A 19,663-nucleotide genomic window follows, 5' to 3' on the forward strand; every position below is an offset into this window, starting at 1 on the left:
TGTATCAGGACTTCATTCCTTTTTAAGGCTGAATAATATTCCATGGTATGTGTATTCCTCATTTTGTTTATCCATTCATCTGCTGATGGACGTTGGGGTCTTTATTTTTTTACTCACCTGTAGAGTTTCATTGCTGGGCTTTAGCATGGCTCTGCAAGGCAAAAAATAGCAATAGAAGTGACTCTTCACACTACACCCCTCCTACCTGTCAAATAGTTCTAAAATTCAATATTCATATAGTCAGCCTGTAAACCCGCTCCTCTCAGGTTTACCTTGTAAAACTCCCCCTTCAACGCTGCCTTGTCTATGGGGAGGTAGGGGACAGGGGAAATAAAAAGTCATAGGCAATGATGGAGAAAAATACAGTATTCAAAGACTGCTCCCCACATTCAAAAGCAAACTCATGGTGAATCCTTCAGATGCCCAATGACATAGTACTGGGAGTTGGTTAGGAGTAACCCCCAAATTTGAATATTGAAGGAGAAATTATTTTAAATACTTTATTCACTATAGGAAAAATAGCAGCTTTTAAATGTCAGTCATCTAATTTATCTTCCATATCTCTTCTAAATTATGAGAAAATGGCCTCCAAGTAATTATGGCGTCTGAACACACACATTGCTTTCTCCTGAAAACCCAAGAAGACAAGAAGAAAGGGATTTTTGAATAGGCATTAGCACACAAGGAAAGGAGGGGGACAGGATACAATGGGATTCTTGGTTTTTTGTTTTGCAACAGACTTAGCAGAACTGTTTCTCTTGAAACTCTGTGCCTATATAACATTGACACAAATATAAACAAAGACAAATTTTAAAAAAAAATTGTAAGAAAAGCAAGGAAAAATTAAAACTTTCGTATTTATGTTGTAAACTTTGGCTCCATGTGTCCACTGAGGCCCTTCCTACAATTAATGCATTAATTATATATTTCTCACCATTTAAAAAAAGTTTAGGTTACAAGTGTGTCTTTTGTGTGTATGACAGTTTGTTGGTCATATTTCTGAGTCGTTTTCTGAATCGTTTATTAGGAATTCAACTCTCAATTATATTATTGCTGAAGAAGGAAGCTCTGATCTGCTTTGGAGGGTGTTTCTCAGTACTGGAAATCATATGGTTTGTGAGGAGAAGATGAGACCACTTAGTATATGGTTAACTTGGCCATTGGACTTCTCCAGAACCATAAAGGGACAGTGGTGCTTCCGGGGCCTCTCCTGCTTCAGACACTGCATTTGCCTCCTGTGTGAGGGTAGGGAGGAGCACATGTACTCCTTTCTTTTCCTCCTCTCCATCTCATCCTACAAATTCTGGCCTTGTTTTCTACTCTTCACTTTTTGTTACTTACTGGCTCTCTGTGGCTCACTGACCTCCAGATGCTTAACTTTTATCTAATACATTTCTTTGTGTGATTGCTGTTTTCCCATGGGATACCTGTTCTTATTACTCATTTCTAGACAGGATGTGAGAGTCAGGGAAAGCTTGTACACTTTCAAAAACGTTCACCTTGTTTATATTCCTATTAAATTCACCATTGCGCTTACCTTTCTGTAGAACTAAATTTCCAGGCATGAAAATCATTTCTCTCTGAACTCCTGGCTCACTTTCTAGATTTCTTTTTTTAAAATTTTTATTAATAAAACCAATAAACGTACAATATGAACATTCTTTTTTTCATCACATAGTTGTATGTTCATGATCATGATCATTTCTTAGAACATTTGCATCAATTCAGAAAAAGAAATAAAAAGGAAACAGAAATTGATACATACCATACCCCTTACCCCTCCCTTTCATTGATCACTACCATTTCAATCTACTAAATTTATTTTAACATTTGTTCCCCATATTATTTATTTATTTCTAAACCTTATGTTTTACTCATCTGTCCATAAGGTAGATAAAAGAAGCATCAGACACAAGGTTTTCACAGTTACACAGTCATAATACGAAAGCTATATCATTATACAATCATCTTCAAGAAACACGGCTACTGGAACACAAGCTTTACATTTTCAGGCAGTTCCCTCCAGCCTCTCTGTTACACCTTAACTAAAAAGGTGATATCTATTTAATTCGTAAGAATAACCTCCAGGATAACCTCTTGACTCTCTTTGGAATCTCTCAGCCATTGAAACTTTATTCCGTCTCATTTCTCTCTTCCCCCTTTTGGTCAAGAAGGTTTTCTCAATCCCTTGGTGCTGAATGCCAGTTCATTCTAGGATTTATGTCCCACGTTGCCAGGAAGGTCCATACCCCTGGGAGTCATGTCCTAAGTAGAGAGGGGGAGGGCAGTGAGTTTGCTTGTCATGTTTGCTGAGAGAGAGGCCACATCTGAGCAACAGAAGAGGTTCTCTTGGGGGTGACTCTTAGGCCTGATTTTAAGTAGGCTTAGCCTATCCTTTGTGGGGTTAAGTTTCATATGAACAAACCCCAAGATTGGGGACTCAGCCTATGGCTTTGGTTGTCCCCACTGCTTGTGAGAATATCAAGAATTCTCCACTTGAGGAAGTTGAATTTTCCTGCTTTCTCACCATTCTCCCAAGGGGACTTTGCAAATACTTTTTTATTCACTGTTCAAATCCTTCTGGGATTTATTGAGGCATCACTCTGGACAAACCTACAAAATCTCATGCCTTACTCAAGGTTCCATGTACTTATGGTGTTGAATTAAGCTGTCCACATAAGTTATATTACAAAATGTACTAGTCAAAATATAAATTTTGTACCAAATAAACATTTTTTGCTTTAGTCTAACACATAAGTTAAAGTTTTAAAGTATTAATTACCATCTATTTTCAACGCTCTGCATTTTTGACATTCCTTTTGTTCTCCCTCATGCAAAGCATTTTTAAATTTGTACATTTAATCACTATCATTATACACTCTAGGCATTCCTAGATGATACCATTTCAATCTTTATCGTATATCTTTCCTTCTGATTTCATTTGTGCCCCCAGGCCTCCTCCCTCAATCATTCTCACATTCAGCTTAATTCAGTGTTCTAACATTATTGTATTACAGTTAGGTAGTATTGAGCTATCCATTTCTGAATTTTTACAATCAGTCCCATTGCACCATTCGTATCCCTTCAGTTCCAATTACCCAATATTTACCCTATTTCTAACTCTTGATGACCTCTGTTCTTAACTGAAATTATCCAACTTCATTCATTAATGTTAGTTCATATCAGTGAGACCATACAGTATTTGTCCTTTTGTTTCTGGCTAATCTTTCTCAGTATAATGTCCTTATGGTCCATTCATGTTGTTATATACTTCATAACTTTATTCTGTCTTACAGCTGCTTGATATTCATCATATATATATATATATATATACCACAGCTTGTTTAGCCACTTGTCCATTGATGGACATTTGGGCTGTTTCCATCTCTTGGCAATTGTTAATAATGCTACTATAAACATTGATGTGCAAATGTCCGTTTGTGTTTTACCCTCATGTCCTCTGAGTAGATACCTAGCAATGGTATTGCCAGGTCATATGACAATTCTATACTTAGCTTCCTGAGGACCCACCAAACTGCCTTACACAGTGGTTGTACCATTTGACACTCTCACCAACAGTGGATAAGCGTGCCTCTTTCTCCACATCTTCTCCAGTACTTGTTGTTTTCTGTTTTATTGAAAATGGCCATTCTGGTAGGTGTGAGATGATATCTCATTGTGGTTTTGATTTGCATTTCCCTAATAGCCAGGGAAGTTGAGCATCTTTTCATGTGCCTTTTGGCCATTTGTATTTCCTCTTCTGAGAACTGTCTGTTCAAGTCTTTTTCCCATTTTGTAATTGGATTGGCTTTCTTTTTGTTGTTGAGTTGAACAATCTCTTTATATATTCTGGATACTAGAACTTTATCTGATATGTCATTTCCAAATATTGTCTCCCATTGTGTAGGCTGTCTTTTTATTTTCTTGACGAAGTTCTTTGATGCACAAAAGTGTTTAATTTTGAGAGTTCCCATTTCTTTCTTTCTTTCTTCAATGCTCGTGTTTTGGGTGTAAGGTCTAGGAAACCGCCTCCTATTATAAAATGTTTCCCTACATTTTCTACCAACAGTTTTATGGTCTTAGATCTAACATTTAGGTCTTTGATCCATTTTGAGTTAATTTTTGTATAGGGTATGAGATATGGATCGTCTTTCATTCTTTTGCATGTGGATATCCAGTTCTCTAGGCACCATTTATTGAAGAGACTGTTCTGTCCCAAGTGAGTTGGCTTGACTACCTTATCAAAGATCAATTGTCCATAGATGAGAGGGTCTATATCTGAACACTATTCGATTCCACTGGTCAGTATATCTATCTTTATGCCAGTACAGTGCTGTTTTTAACACTGTAGCTTTGTAATACACCTTAAAGTCAGGTAATGTGAGACCTCTGACTTCATTTTTCTTTCTCAGGATACTTTTAGCTATTTGGGGCCCCCTGCCCTTCCAAATAAATTTGGTTACTGTTTTTCTGTTTCTAAAAAGTAAGTTTTTTGGTATTTTAATTAGTATTGCATTGAATCTGCAAATCAATTTAGGTAGAATTGACATCTTAGTATATTTAGTCTTCCAGTCTATGAACACAGTATGCCCTTCCATTTCTTTAGGTCTTCTGTGATTTCTTTTAACAAGTTCTTATAGTTTTCTCTGTATAGGTCTTCTGTCTCTTATTACTTCCTTTATTTCTGTTGTATCAGTGGTTATGTCTCCTCTTACTTTTCTGATTTTATTTATTTGCATCCTCTCTCTCCTTCTTTTTGTCTACCTTGCTAAGGGTCCATCAATCTTATTGATTTTCTTATAAAACCAACTTCTGGTTTTGTTGATTTTCTCAATTGTTTTCATGTTCTCAATTTCATTTATTTCTGCTCTAATCTTCATTATTTCTTTCCTTTTGCTTACTTTGCAGTTAGTTTGCTGTTCTTTCTCTAGTTCTTCCAAGTGGACAGCTAATTCCTCGATTTTTGCTCTTTCTTCTTTTTTGATATAGGCATTTAGGGCAATAAATTTCCCTCTTAGCACTGCCTTTGCTGCGTCCCATGAATTTTGATATGTCATGTTTTCATTTTCATTTGCCTCGAGATATTTACTGATTTCTCTTGTCATTTCTTCCTTGACCCACTACTTTAAGAGTGTGTTGTTGAGCCTCCATTTATTTGTGAATTTTCTGGCACTCTGCCTATCATTTATTTCCAACTTCATTCCTTTATGATCTGAGAAAGTGTTTTGTATGATTTCAATCTTTCTAAGTTGAGATTTGCTTTGTGACCCAGCATATGGTCTATCCTTGAGAATGATCCATGAGCACTTGAGAAAAAGGTATATACTGCTCTTGTGGTGTGTAATGTTCTGTAAATGTCTGTTAAGTCTAGGTCATTTAGTGTATTATTCAAATTCTCGTTTCTTTATTGATCCTCTGTCTAGATGTTCTGTCCATTGATGAGAGTGTTGAATTGAAGTCTCCAACTATTATGGTAGAGGTGTCTGTTTCTCTTTTCAGTGTTTGCCTCATGTATTTTGGAGCATTTTGGCTCAGTGGATAAATATTTATGATTGTTATGTCTTCTTGTTGAGTTGTTCCTTTTATTAATACATAGTGTCCTTCTTTGTCTGTTGTAACTGTTTTCCATTTGAAGTCTAATTTGTTGGATATTAGTATAGCTACTCCTGCTCTTTTCTGACTGTTATTTGCGTGGAATATCTTTTCCCAACCTTTCACTTTCAACCTATGTTTATCCTTGGGTCTAAGATGTGTTTCCTGTAGCCAGCATATTGATGGGTCCTGTTTTTTTTAATGCATTCTGCCAGTCTATCTCTTTTGATTGGGAGTTTAATCCATTAACATTTACTGTTATGACTGTACCGGTAGCACTTTCTTCTACCATTTTGCCTTTGGGATTTTATATATCCTATTTACTTTTCCTTCTTTTTACCTTTACTGATAGTCTTCATTTCTACACTCTTCTCCACACCTCTCCTTCCTGTCTTTTCATATCTGCCTCTAGTGCTCCCTTTAGTATTTCTTGCAGAGCCAGACTCTTGGTCACAAATTCTCTCAGTGATTTTTTTGTCTGAAAATGTTTTAATTTCCCCCTAATTTTTGAAGGACAATTTTGGTGGATATAGAATTCTTGGTTGGCAGTTTTTCTCTTTTAGTAATTTAAATATATCATCCCACTGTCTTCTTGCCTCCATGGTTTCTGCTGAGAAATCTACACATAGTCTTATTGGGCTTCCCTTGTATGTGATGGATTACTTTTCTCTTGCTGCTTTCAAGATTCTTTCTCTTTGACATCTGACATTCTGATTAGTAAGTGTCTTGTAGTACATCTATTTGGATCTGTTCTGTTTGGGGTATGCTGCACTTCTTGGATCTGTAATTTTAAGTCTTTCATAAGAGTTGGGAAATTTTCAGTGATAATTTCCTCCATTAGTTTTTCTCCTCCTTTTCCCTTCTCTTCTCCTTCTGGACACCACAACACGTATATTTATGCAGTTCCTGTTGTCATTCAATTCCCTGAGTCCCTGATCATATTTTTCCATCCTTTTCCCTATATTTTCTTTTTCTTGTCGGATTTCAGATGTTCCGTCCTCCAGTTTACTAATCCTATCTTCTGCGTCTTGAAATCTGACATTGTAGTTTTCCATTGTTTTTTCATCTCTTCTGCTGTGCCTTTCGTTCCCAAAAGTTCTGTGATTTGTTTTTTCAGACTTTTGATTTCTTCTTTTTGTTCATTCCTTGCCTTCTTTATATTCTCCCTCAATTCATTGATTTGGTTTTTGATGAGGTTTTCCATGTCTGTTCGAACATTCTGAATTAATTGTTTCAGCTCCTGTATTGCATTTGAATTGTTGGTTTGTTCCTTTCACTGGGCCATATCTTCAATTTTCTTAGTATGATTCGTTATTTGTCACTGGCATCTAGGCATTTAATTACCTTAAGTAGTTTATTCTGCAGTTTGTTTTCACTTTTTTTACCTAGGATTTTCTTGCTGAATGACTTTGTTGTCTATGTGTTCTTTGACATTCAGTTCAACTTATTCTGGACCTCTAGCTTAGGTTTTGTTTAACAGATCAGAATTTTTCAGTTCTTGTTCTCTTGTTTCTTACCCCTCCTGTCTGGTGCCTTTTTCCCCCCTTAGGTAGGTCTACTTATGTATTATAGACCCCAGCCGGATTTTCCCAGACCAAACTGGCCTCCTGTTAGGAGGAAAGAGTCACCTACGTCAGTTTTCCCTGGGGGTGAGACCCAGCAGATTGAAAGGGTTTCCTATGAAGCCTCTGAGCTCTCCGTTTTTCCTATCCTGCCCAGTATGTGGCAGTTGTCTGCCTGCAGGTCCCACAAGTATAACGTGATGCTGTACCTTTAACTTCAGCAGACTCTCGGTGCTGGGGGCGTTGTGGAGACAGAGGAGAGGTTGTAGTCTGGTTTTAATTGCTCCACCCTCCGGACCCTGGGGTCTGAACTCCTTGAGAGAGGGATTCCACCTGAACTAGGCCCCGCCCCTTTTCTGGGGAAGGCACAGGCTCCAGCCAAACACTCAAATGAGCTTAATTCTGCCTGTGCCTGGGGCAGTGGAGCCAGAGAAGCCATGCAGCTATATCCAAAGAGCAGTCAAGCCATAGAAACACAGCCACCAAAATGAAAGAGAAAAATCCTTTTTAGAGCAGAACCCCCATTCCTCTGGTTTGCTAGTCAAGAACTTAAGTTGGTATGTTACTCTGTGTATCTCCAGGTCCTATGTGCCCCCTCCTTTCCTTCAGGGCCCAGACCTTTTCGTTCCTGGGCAAAAACCAGCAACCTCTGCTTTTACTCGAGGTTCACCTGAACCTGTGGCCTACTTTTAGTAGTCAGAATTTATTAATTAATTCCACAATTGGAGTTTGGTTGTGCTTAGCCTGTGCTCTTGGTAAACTCTCTTTCCTTTCCCCTCTGGGAAGCAGCCTGTGGAGGAGGGGTGCCGGTTGCTGGGGCTTGGGGAACTCACGGTTCTGGGGTGGCTTGCAGCTGGTCCAGCTAGTCCAGACTGGTGTACCCTGTGTGTCTGGTCACTGACATGGCCCCAGCAATTGTTCTGTACTGTTCCTAGTTATTTATTAGCTGCTCTGTAGGACAAACTTAATTCAACACCTTGCTAAGCTGCAGTCTTGGCACCTCTCCCCTCTAGATTTCTTAAAGCCTTATGTATGTTCTACTCTTGTTGTTTCACATATGACTGCTCTAGTAGACTATAATTTCCTTGAGACCAGGATAAGCGTCTTTTTATTCTTAGTGTTCCCACAGCACTGACCTCAAGGTCTCATGCAAAGGAGCAGCTGAAATGTTTGTTGAAAGCACAACCTAGCCACTGTTTTATTTATTTATTTATTTTTAGGCACATGGTCCGGGAATTGAACCCCAGTCTCCCGCATAGAAGGTGAGCATTCTACCATTGAACCACCCGTGCACCCCTAAGCAATGGCTTTACGCTTTTTGTGTACACTAACACTAACTTTTTTAGGTAGTGTGATGGTTAATTTAATGTGTCATCTTGGCTATGTTTTGGTGTCCAGTTGTTTGGTCAAGCAAGTACTGGCCTGATTTTTACTTTGAGGGTATTTTGAAGATGGGTAATTATTTATAGTCAATTGGTTGCATCTATAGTCAACAAAGGAAATTGTCCTCAACAATGAGGAGAGTCTCCTCATCTAATTAGGTAGAGATCTTAAAGCCAGAACTGATGATTTCAGAAGTTGAAAGAATAATTTCTATCTCTTCTTCAGCCAGCCATCTTCTCCTGAGTAATTCAACATCACCTTCACTGGAGTTTACGAGTTATTACTTCTGGGGAATTTAACTTCCCCTTCATGTAGCTCCCAACTTATGTCCTGTCCTATGGAATTTGGCCTTACCAATGCCCTCAGTTGTATGAACCAATTCCTATAATAAATCTCTTGATAATTTGCATATGTACTTATGGATACATAGATATGTCTCCTGTTGGTTCTTTTTCTCTGGAGAACCCTGACTAATATACTCATGCAGTGGTTTTACACTTTTCATGTACACTTTTTTTTTTTTTTACATGGGCAGGCACTCGGAATCAAACCTGGGTCTCTGACATGACAGACGAGAACTCTACCTGCTCAGCCACCATGGCCCACCCTGTACACTAATTTTTTTATGTAAGGAAGAAGAGTAGTCAGAGGAAACATGCCTGGTAAAACAAGGAATCTTGGTTTCGGGTGAGTGTTTTTACTAAGTTAAGAACTAACTCATGCTTTCTCTGTGTGATCACCATTTTTCCCTTGAAATGCCAGCAAGGGTTAGCCTAGGGTTGGTCTTTTGGGGCAACCTTGATGTATTACTCTAGTTCATTCATTAATGTTATTATATATAGAAAACATTTAATATCTTATTTTCAAGTACAAGTAGGAATATGACCATCTGGCTAAGTAAAAGTAGTGCCAGTTGAGATACTGCAGGTCATGCTTTAATTAATAGACATGTTTAATGTTGAGTTAGTATCATTTTGCACAATATGGTATGCCACTGTCCTTTAAGTATTTCTTAAATAGCTTAAAACATTCACCATACAATATTTTCCGTAATAATATACTTAAATTTTTATTCATAGTTAGGATAAACTTCACCTCACTGAAATAATTACAGATTCAGAATATTAATATATGCCAATTTTTAGTGTTTACATAAGTAAACTTCATATTAGAGCTTGAGTGAGTAGCATGGGCCTCTGTGAAGAAACAAGTTAATATAGCAGGCCTGAGACTGCTGTCAAGAAAGTCCAGCTTGCAAGGTTGACCCTGAAGAAACACAGTTTATAAAATGTTCCCTATGCTGATCAGGCTGGGTCTCTAAACTGTGCTGTATCAGATTACATAGATTGTGTGTGCAAGCAATGTGATATGGGGGATACTGCTTTCCATATGGAAGTATGAAATTTTGCTAGTTGCTAGGCAGAGGATGCGTACGTGACCAGCCCCCAATAAAAACCTTGGGTGCTTAGTCTCTAATGGGCTTCCCTGTGCAGAAGCGTTGCACACATGTGGCTGCATTTTTGCTGTAATAAATCATAGCCAGGAATGTGTATGACCATATTATGCGTCCTGTGAGTCCTTTTAGTGAATCATTTGTTTGATTTATGTTATGCCATCTTCCTTTCAGCTTTAGAGTAAAAACATAAATAATAGGACTATTATATTTATATTAAATATTTCCAGGTCGCGAGACATTTGAAACAACAGTTTTATTCATCTTCCTTAAGCAAAGAGAAAGTAGTTTTTGAAAGCCATTAGAAAACTCTATAAGCTCCCTTGTTTAGACCAAATTAGTGATTGGATTTTTTTATACTCACAATAGAACCTTTCTTCCTTCCCTCACGCTATGGAAGCAAGCTGTTTGGACTGGTTCAGAAGTAAATAGGTCATAAACTGCACTCCATTCAAAAGTGACGTGCTTATGAAAGCATTTATTTGTCCTACAGAGAGAGCACTGGCTTATTTCAAATATTCTTCTCAGCCTAGATCAGAATGCTAAAGAGCACACATTGCACATTTTGTATTAAATACAATGGTTTGTTTGTTTTTTCATGGTACCATAAATATTTCCCTGGGAAAACACTTAGTGAATAGATAAGACTTTTAGAAGACTTTTTGGAATCTTAGACATAAATGTTAGAGTTAAAACTCTCAGAAGAAACCACAGCAGTAAATCTTTGTGACCTTGGGTTAGGCAATGGTTTCTTAGATGCAACACTACCAGCACAAGTAACAAATGAAAAAATAGATCAGTTGAACTACATCAAAATTTTGTGCAGCAAACAATACCATCAAGAAAGCAAAAAGACAGCCCACCGAATGGGAGAAAATATTTGCACATCATATATTTGATAAGAGATTTATATATAAAGAACTTTAAAATTCAACAATAAAAAGGCAAGTCAATTTAAAAATGGAATTTAAATAAACATATTCCCAAAGGAGATGGGCCAACACACATGAAAAGATGTTCAATGTCGTTCGTTAGCCATTAGAGAAATGCAAATGCAAACCACAATGAGATACCACTTCACACCCACTAGGATGGCTTAAATAAAAAAAAAAAAGACAGACAATAACACATTTTAACAAGGATATGGAGAAAATAGTTCGCAGCTCCTCAAAATGTTTAAAGTTACCATAATACTCAATAATTCCACACCTAGGTTTATACCCAAGAGAAATGGAAACATTTATATATTGTGTATAAAAATGTAATAATTTATACACAAATATTTATAGCAGCATTGTTCATATTAGCCAAATAGGAGAAACAACCAAAGTACCCATCAACTGTTGAATGGATAAACAAAATGGGGTACATCTGTAAATGGAATAATATTGAACCATAAAAAGGAATGAACTCTTTTTCTGCTTCAGTGCTACAACATCATGAGCCTCGAAAACATTATGCTAAGGGAGAGAAGCCAGTCACAAAAGGCCATGTATTGTTTATATGAAATTTCCAGAATAGGCAAATCTATAGAGATGGAAAGTATATTAGTGGTTTCTTAGGGAGTGGGGCTAGATCAGTCAGGGTGCAGCTAATGAAACAGCCAAGAGGAGATACATATTAAGAGGTTTATCTCAAGGAATTGGCTTAGGAAATTATGGGGGTTGGCTGAGCAAATCCAAAACTCATAGGGCAGGGCATCAGAAAAGGTAGGCTAGAACTCTTGGGCATGAACTGAAGCTGCAGTCCACAGGTGGAATTTCTTCTTTAAGGAAATCTCAGTTCTGCAATTAAAGCCTTTCAACTAATTGAATCAGGTCTACCCAGAGTATCTAGGATAATCTCCCTTACTTAAAGTCAACTGATTGTGGAATTTTATCACATCTAAAAAGTATCTTTACAGCAACACCTAGATTTTTTATAACATTTTTATTATGAAACATATATACAAAAAGCAATAAATTTCAAAGCACACCACAACAATTAGTTATAGAACAGATTTCAGAGTTCGGTATGGGTTACTGTTCCACAATTTTAGGTTTTTCCTTCCAGCTGGAGACTAACAGAAATGTCAGTGTAATGATTCAGCAGTCATACTCAATTGTTAAATCCTATCTTCTTTGTTATTACTTCTCCTTCCCTTTGATCCTTCTCCCAGTCTTTAAGGGGTATTTGGGCTCTGCCAATTCTAACTTTTTCATGTTGGAAAGGGGTGTTGATAATATGGGATAGGGAGATGGAACTAGTTGATATTTTAGGATAGACTGTCCGCCCTGGGTTTCAGGATTTATGTGGCCTAGGAACCCATCTGGAGGTTATATGTTTCTGGAAAGTAATCTTAGTAGGTGAAATTTTATAGAATCTCAGTAGAGCCCTAGTTGTTCTTTAGGATTAATAGGAATGGTTTTTTGTGGGGTTTTTTTTTAATAATTCAGTCATCACAATTATTTGTTAAATCTTAATTTCTTGATTATAATTTCTCCCTTTTGTTTTTGATCATTCCTCAATTTTGAGAGATATCTGAGCAAGGACCATTCTAACTTCTTCATGCTCAAAAGGGTGTCAGCATTATGGGGTCAAGGAATGAAACTTGTTATTCCTGAAGAGATTGGTATCTCTGGGTTTCAGGGCTTAACTGGTTTAGGAGCAATCCAGTCCAATTTCTTTGCGGCAGGGGACAAAAATGTTCTAAAATTAGATTGTGTGATGGTTACACAACTCTGTGAACATGTCAAAAGACCATTGTATATTTTGAATATGTGAATTGTATGATATGTGAATTTTATCTCAATAAGGATGCATTGTCATAAACTGAACTCGTCACTGACACCCAGTCTGTACCATACAGTATTACATTTATACCATGTAGTCTCTAAAATGAGAATGAGGAAATTTCTCAAAATATAGTCAAAATGTACTTAGGGACTTCAAGTGGTATTGGCTTATTTAATTTCATTAGCCTATTTCTAGGAAGCCGATGATATTTAGAGATAAATTTATATGATAAAAATGTGAGGTAGAGTTGATGAATTTATTTTTTTCCAATGAACTAATACAACTGCCAAAAGCAATTAAAATCTGATCTTGAATCAGAGAAAAGTGATGCCTGTGTCCTTTTCAGGAAAGTAGCCCAGATCCCAGAACTGTGGTACCTACCTGGCTGTGTGCCCTAATATGCTCTGAGGATGTCTGGCCCTACTTTCAGACTGTGAGAAGAGAGAACAGCAGCCAGTGAGCTGGAATGTTCAACCCCCTTGGTGATTCCCAATTCCTGGTTTATTCCCTTCTTCTCTTAGCATGATTCTCTGGTTTTGGTACCAATCAGAAGTGGTGGGGTCTCTGCCCAATGCACACAAATGACCAATTCCTGAAACACCGGAGTTTCGAAGAGAAAAAGAGTGTATTGCTAGGTGCGAAGCAGGAAATCAGATGGGCTATCAGCCTAAAAATCTGTTTCCTTGAACTGCAGTAACTCTGATAGTTTTATAGTATCAATAGATGGACAGGTTTTAGGATAATGAGCACAATAGCTCAGGATGACATGGTGAGAAATGATCTAATTATTGAGCACATGCAGATTGAGTACATGCTTGTCCACAGAACGTATATAAGAAATGGTGGACTTCCGGAGAAGATGGCGGCTTAGTAAGATGCGCGGGTCTTAGTTCCTCCTCCAGAACAGCAACTAAAGAAACAGAAACAATACGAAACAGCTCCCGGAGCCACGACAGAGACCAAAAAGACAGCATACCCCATTCTGGAATGGCTGAACGGGCAGGGAGAATCCGCTGTGGTGAGATACCCGAGGAGCGTGCGTTTTCCCAGCCGGGGCGGCTGGCGACTGGGGTCCCCTCCACGCACGTGGCTCCCCGGTCTGACTGGGAACATTGGATAGCGGGGCCCTCCTGCCACGCTTGGCGTCTCGGGCCAGCTGGGCAATTTGGACCGGCACTCCCCCAAGCCGTGGCGGCCGGTGACCCCCCCTCCACGCGCGGTTTCCCAGGCTGACTGCGAGATTCGGATTGGCAAGTTAAAGGAGCCACAGCATCTTTTACTGGTGGGACCCGCAGACAGACGAGCGCCACGAGCGCGACCTACTGGGCAGGAAAAGAAAAAAAGAGCCCAGAGATTTCACAGAAAAACCTTTCAACCAGCCAGGTCCCACACCCAGGGAAATCTGATCAAATGCCCAGACACCAGCAGAAAATAATGGATGACACTTGGAAAATTGAAGATATGGCCCAGTCAAAGGAACAAACCAATAGTTCAAATGAGATACAGGAGCTGAGACAACTAATGCTGAATATACGAACAGAAATGGAAAAACTCTTCAAAAACCAAATCAATAAATTGAGGGAGGACATGAAGAAGACATGGGCTGAACAAAAAGAAGAAATAGAAAATCTGAAAAAACAAATCACAGAACTTATGGGAGTGAAGGACAAAGAAGAAAAAATGGAAAAAACAATGGATACCTACAATGGTAGATCAAAAGAGACAGAAGCTACAATTAGTGAACTGGAGGATGGAACATCTGAATTCCAAAAAGAAACAGAAACTATAGGGAAAAGAATGGAAAAACTTGAGCAAGGGATCAGGGAACTGAATGACAATATGAAGCGCACAAATATACGTGTTGTGGGTGTCCCAGAAGGAGAAGAGAAGGGAAAAGGAGGAGAAAAACTAATGGAAGAAATTATCACTGAAAATTTCCCAACTCTTATGAAAGACCTAAAATTACAGATCCAAGAAGTGCAGCGCACCCCAAAGAGAATAGACCCAAATAGGCGTTCTCCAAGACACTTACTAGTTAGAATGTCAGAGGTCAAAGGGAAAGAGAGGATCTTGAAAGCAGCAAGAGAAAAACAATCTGTCACATACAAGGGAAACCCAATAAGACTATGTGTAGATTTCTCAGCAGAAACCATGGAAGCTAGAAGACAGTGGGATGATATATTTAAATTACTAAAAGAGAAAAACTGCCAACCAAGACTCCTATATCCAGCAAAATTGTCCTTCAAAAATGAAGGAGAAATTAAAACATTTATAGACAAAAAGTCACTGAGAGAATTTGTGACCAAGAGACCAGCTCCGCAAGAAATACTAAAGGGAGCACTAGAGTCAGATACGAAAAGACAGGAGAGAGAGGTATGGAGTAAAGTGTAGAAAGAAGGAAAATCAGATATGATATATATAATACAAAAGCCAAAATGGTAGAGGAAAATATTATCCAAACAGTAATAACACTAAAAGTTAATGGACTGAATTTCCCAATCAAAAGACATAGACTGGCAGAATGGATTATGACCCAGTAATACCACTGCTAGGTATCTACTCAAAGGACTTAAGGGCAAAGACACAGACGGACATTTGCACACCAGTGTTTATAGCAGCATTATCTACAGTTGCAAAGAGATGGAAACAGCCAAAATGTCCATCAACAGACGAGTGGCTAAACAAACTGTGGCGTATACCTACGATGGAATATTATGCAGCTTTAAGACAGACTAAACTTATGAAGCATGTAATAACATGGATGGACCTAGAGAACATTATGCTGAGTGAGTCTAGCCAAAAACTAAAGGACAAATACTGTATGGTCCCACTGATGTGAACGGACATTCGAGAATAAACTTGGAATATATCATTGGTAACAGAGACCAGCAGGAGTTAGAAACAGGGTAAGATAATGGGTAATTGGAGCTGAAGGGATACAGACTGTGCAACAGGACTAGATACAAAAACTCAAAAATGGACAGCACAATAATACCTAAGTATAATGTAACTAGGTTGGAACACTGAATGAAGCTGCACCTGAAATATGGTTTTTTGTTTGTTTGTTTGTGTGTTTGTATCTTTTGTTTTTGTTTTTTTTCTTTTTCCTTTTTATATATATATATATTATTAGTATTATTATTTTAATTCTCTTCTCTATATTAACATTCTATATCTTTTCTGCTGTTTTGCTAGTTCTTTTCCTAAATCGATGCCAATGTACTAAGAAATGATGATCATACATCTATGTGATGATACTAAGAATTACTGAGTGCATGTGTAGAATGAAATGATTTCTAAATGTGTTAATTTCTTTTCTTTTTTTTGATTAATAAAAAAATTAGAAAAAAAAAGAAATGGTGGCTTTAATATGATGGTGGGAGTAAGTTTTAGTGTTATAATGAGGTATAGATCACTTTTAGGTTAATGTTTAAACTACTGCACATGTAGGTGGGCGAATTTTGGTTAGATCCAGCTCCATTTAGCAAGATAGTTTTGGACTTGGGGTCGGTTAGTTCTGGACTGACTAAGACCCTTCATTAGTAAACATTAGGGGCTGTCTTTAGTGATCATAAGACTCCAAAGTTCACAAACAGGATAAGGGGGTACAAGTGGGGGTTAGTCACAAGGTTCTTACAATCACAAGATAAAGGCTATATAGTTAGACAATCATTATCAGAGTTTAAGATAGCTGGATTACAGTTCAGAAATTTCAGGTATTTTCCTCTAGCTATCCTAATATATTAGAAAGGCAATAGAAATATCTATCTAATGATTCAGTAATCATAATTATTTGTTAAATCCTAATTTCTCAGTTACAATTTGTCACAGTTGACACATTCACCCAGAGGCAGGGGCAGTTGGAACTGGTGAGGCCAGAACGGCGGGGGCACATCTACAAGCCTTTCCTTGCCCTTGTTCCTTCTGCTGGGAATGCTCTTGCCTTAGCCCAGTGGATCTCAGTCAGATGCTTCTGCCCTGAAACGGACACTTGACAATGTCTGGAAACATTTTTGGTTGTCATGGCTTGGGTCGAGGTGGTGCTACTGGCATCTTGTGGGTAGAGGGCCAGAGATGTTGCCAAAAACACCCTACAATGCGCAGGAGAGCCTCCTCCCCTCCCCCTTCACACACAACAAAGAATTATCTGCCCCCAAATATCTGTAATGCCAGGTGTGAGAAACCCTGGTCTAGACATTTGCAAATCTAGGTCATTATCATCCAGGTCTTAATCTCAGTTGACCGTTGGTTGGATGGTGTTCTAGTTTGCTAGCTGCCAGAATGCAGTATACCAGAAACGGAATGGCTTTTAAAAGGAGAATTTAGTAAGTTGCTCGTTTACAGTTCTAAGGCCAAGAAAATGTCCCAATTAAACATGTCTATAGAAATGTCCAATCTAAGGCATCCAGGGAAAGATACCTTGGTTCAGAAGGCTGATGAAGTTCAGGGTTTCTCTCTCATCTGGAAAGGCACATGATGAACATGGTCAGGGTTCCTCTCTCATCTGGAAGGGCACATGGCGAACATGGAGTCATCTGCTAGCTGCTTCTCCTGGCTTCCTGTTTCATGAAGCTCCCCAGGAGGCATTTTCTTTCTTCATCTCCAAAGGTCGCTGGCCTGTGGGCTCTCTGCTTCTCATGACTATGTCATTCTTCTCTGCTCTCTCTGAATCTTCTTCATTCTCCAAAATGTTTCCTCTTTTATAGAACTCCACGAACTTATCAAGACCCACTCAAATGGGTGGAGACATGTCACCTACTCCAGCTTAACAGCCACTCTTGATTGGGTTACATCTCCAGGGAGATGATCTAATTACAGATCCAAACATACAGTATTGAATAGGGATTTTTCTGCCTTTATGAAATGGAATTTTGATTAAAACATGGCTTTTCTAGGGGACATACATACTTTCAAACCAGCACAGATGACTTCTGACTAGCCAGCAAAAGGCAGTTTATTTTCCTTGTAGCACTATCACCATATTATCTTTGTTTATTTGTCTATCTTTTATCTATACCATCTTACCCCCATAATACACTAATGACCAACATAAATTCCATAAAGCTGCAAAGATTATAGAGAATTCATTCTTCCTCAACACAGTATTCTCAACTCCTCACATAGTACTCGGGACATAGTGAGATGCAATAAATAGTTGTTTCATCAATGAACGAAAAGGATTTAACCTATGGCATATCAGCCTCTTCCATGCTCACCAGGGCATGCCAGCTTCTCTTAGTCCTGAGGCCTCTGGCCTCTTATAGCCTCCCCCAGTTGCTTCGCCTTGCATTTGACAGCAGGGACAGTGGCGAGAAGGGGATAAGAGAGGAGAATGGAACTCACCTGCACCCCTCTGGGGGAAGCCTGCAGGGGTCAGGTATGAGAAGTCTCTGGAATTATTCCATTACCCTGTTTCTGCATTCACAATTGAAGGGTAGGGGAAAGGAAGGATTCATGTGAAATAAAAAAGCTAAATGGCTACGTCCCTCGGTCTGAGGCCGCTCATCCTGTACTACTTGGTTCTGTGTTCTTGTAACGTAGAAATTTGTGCTATAAAGTGAAAAACTGTAGTGATGTATAATGGATTAGACTCCAAAGGACAAATGAAATCCTCTAATTTTACATTTGCAAAAGTAATTTTATGAAAATATAAAAAATTATCAAAGTGTATTTGTACAGTCAAATAAATTAGCAAGGTTTTCTCCATTTTACACTCAAGTAGTTGAAAATTACATGACAAGAAGCAGTATACTGTATTTCACAGTGAATGCTTACTGCGTAGTTTGTAGTTCTTGAACTAATATCACTATTTTCCATCTCAGACTTTATACAAATATTGTTCCATTTTCAATGACAAACTTTTAAATTTCTCATCTGACAAACCTAAGTTTTAAGCTTAGTGCACTTTTCCTGCGACACAGGAAGAGCTGTGCAGATGGCAAAATTCTATAAAGAAAATGCTCCTGATTATTCAAATCAAAGACACCCCCCACCACCTTAAAATATACTTAATTGGTTTATTTTCTCACTTTCTTTAGGCTGGTAAAATTTTAATATTTTCCAATAAATTGTCATTTAAAACGCAGCAGTTTCTACGGGGACAGATGTTGCTTTTAATTGTGTTTTTGAAAACAAATTTATAAGGTACTATATAAAAACTGAGCAAAATGAGAAAAAAAAAAAGCTAAATGGGGAAGGATGGGATAAATGGAGCTTCTGTGTTTCTGGCCACCCAACACTGGAAAAGAAAGGAACTAACATTTATTGACCATCAACTTGGTGCAGGACACAATAATTTTGTTTAATCCTTTTAATAATTCTGGGATGAGGATACTAAAATCTGGCACAATTAAGTAACATATCTAAGTCCACATAACTAGAGTGTGGCAGATTTGAGATTTAAATGAAGGATTGTCCAATACCAGACCCCGTATATTTTTCCTATGAGCCAACCTGCTCATTTTACCATGTTAAGTACTTTGAGGGAGGCTGGAAAAAATGGACCCTGTCCTCAAACGATCTTCTAAATGGATGTGTTGGGGATGAGGCAGGCAGGTTCACAAATTAGCATATTAAAATTGTAACTTCTGAATGGATATGTCGGGGATGAAACAGGCAGGTACACAGATTCGCATATTAAAATTGTAACTTGTATGACCTTTTCACCAGCATGACGGTACAAGTGAGGTCACTTCCCTTTGTGAGAAGACCAGCACATTGACAATTGTATTAAATCTGCAGTGATTGCCCACAGGAAATTAGGTGTAAAGTCTGAGTGACTCTTAGGCAAAGACATGGACATATTCCAAAGCTATGAGTGTTTATGGTTTAAGGCTGGTTTTATTATTGGCCCCAGAGCCATTGCTATCTGCCACGAATACTTTTTATTTCAATTTAT

The sequence above is a fragment of the Tamandua tetradactyla genome, chromosome X (assembly GCF_023851605.1).
Source record: "Tamandua tetradactyla isolate mTamTet1 chromosome X, mTamTet1.pri, whole genome shotgun sequence".
In the NCBI taxonomy this organism is placed as follows: Eukaryota; Metazoa; Chordata; class Mammalia; order Pilosa; family Myrmecophagidae; genus Tamandua; species Tamandua tetradactyla.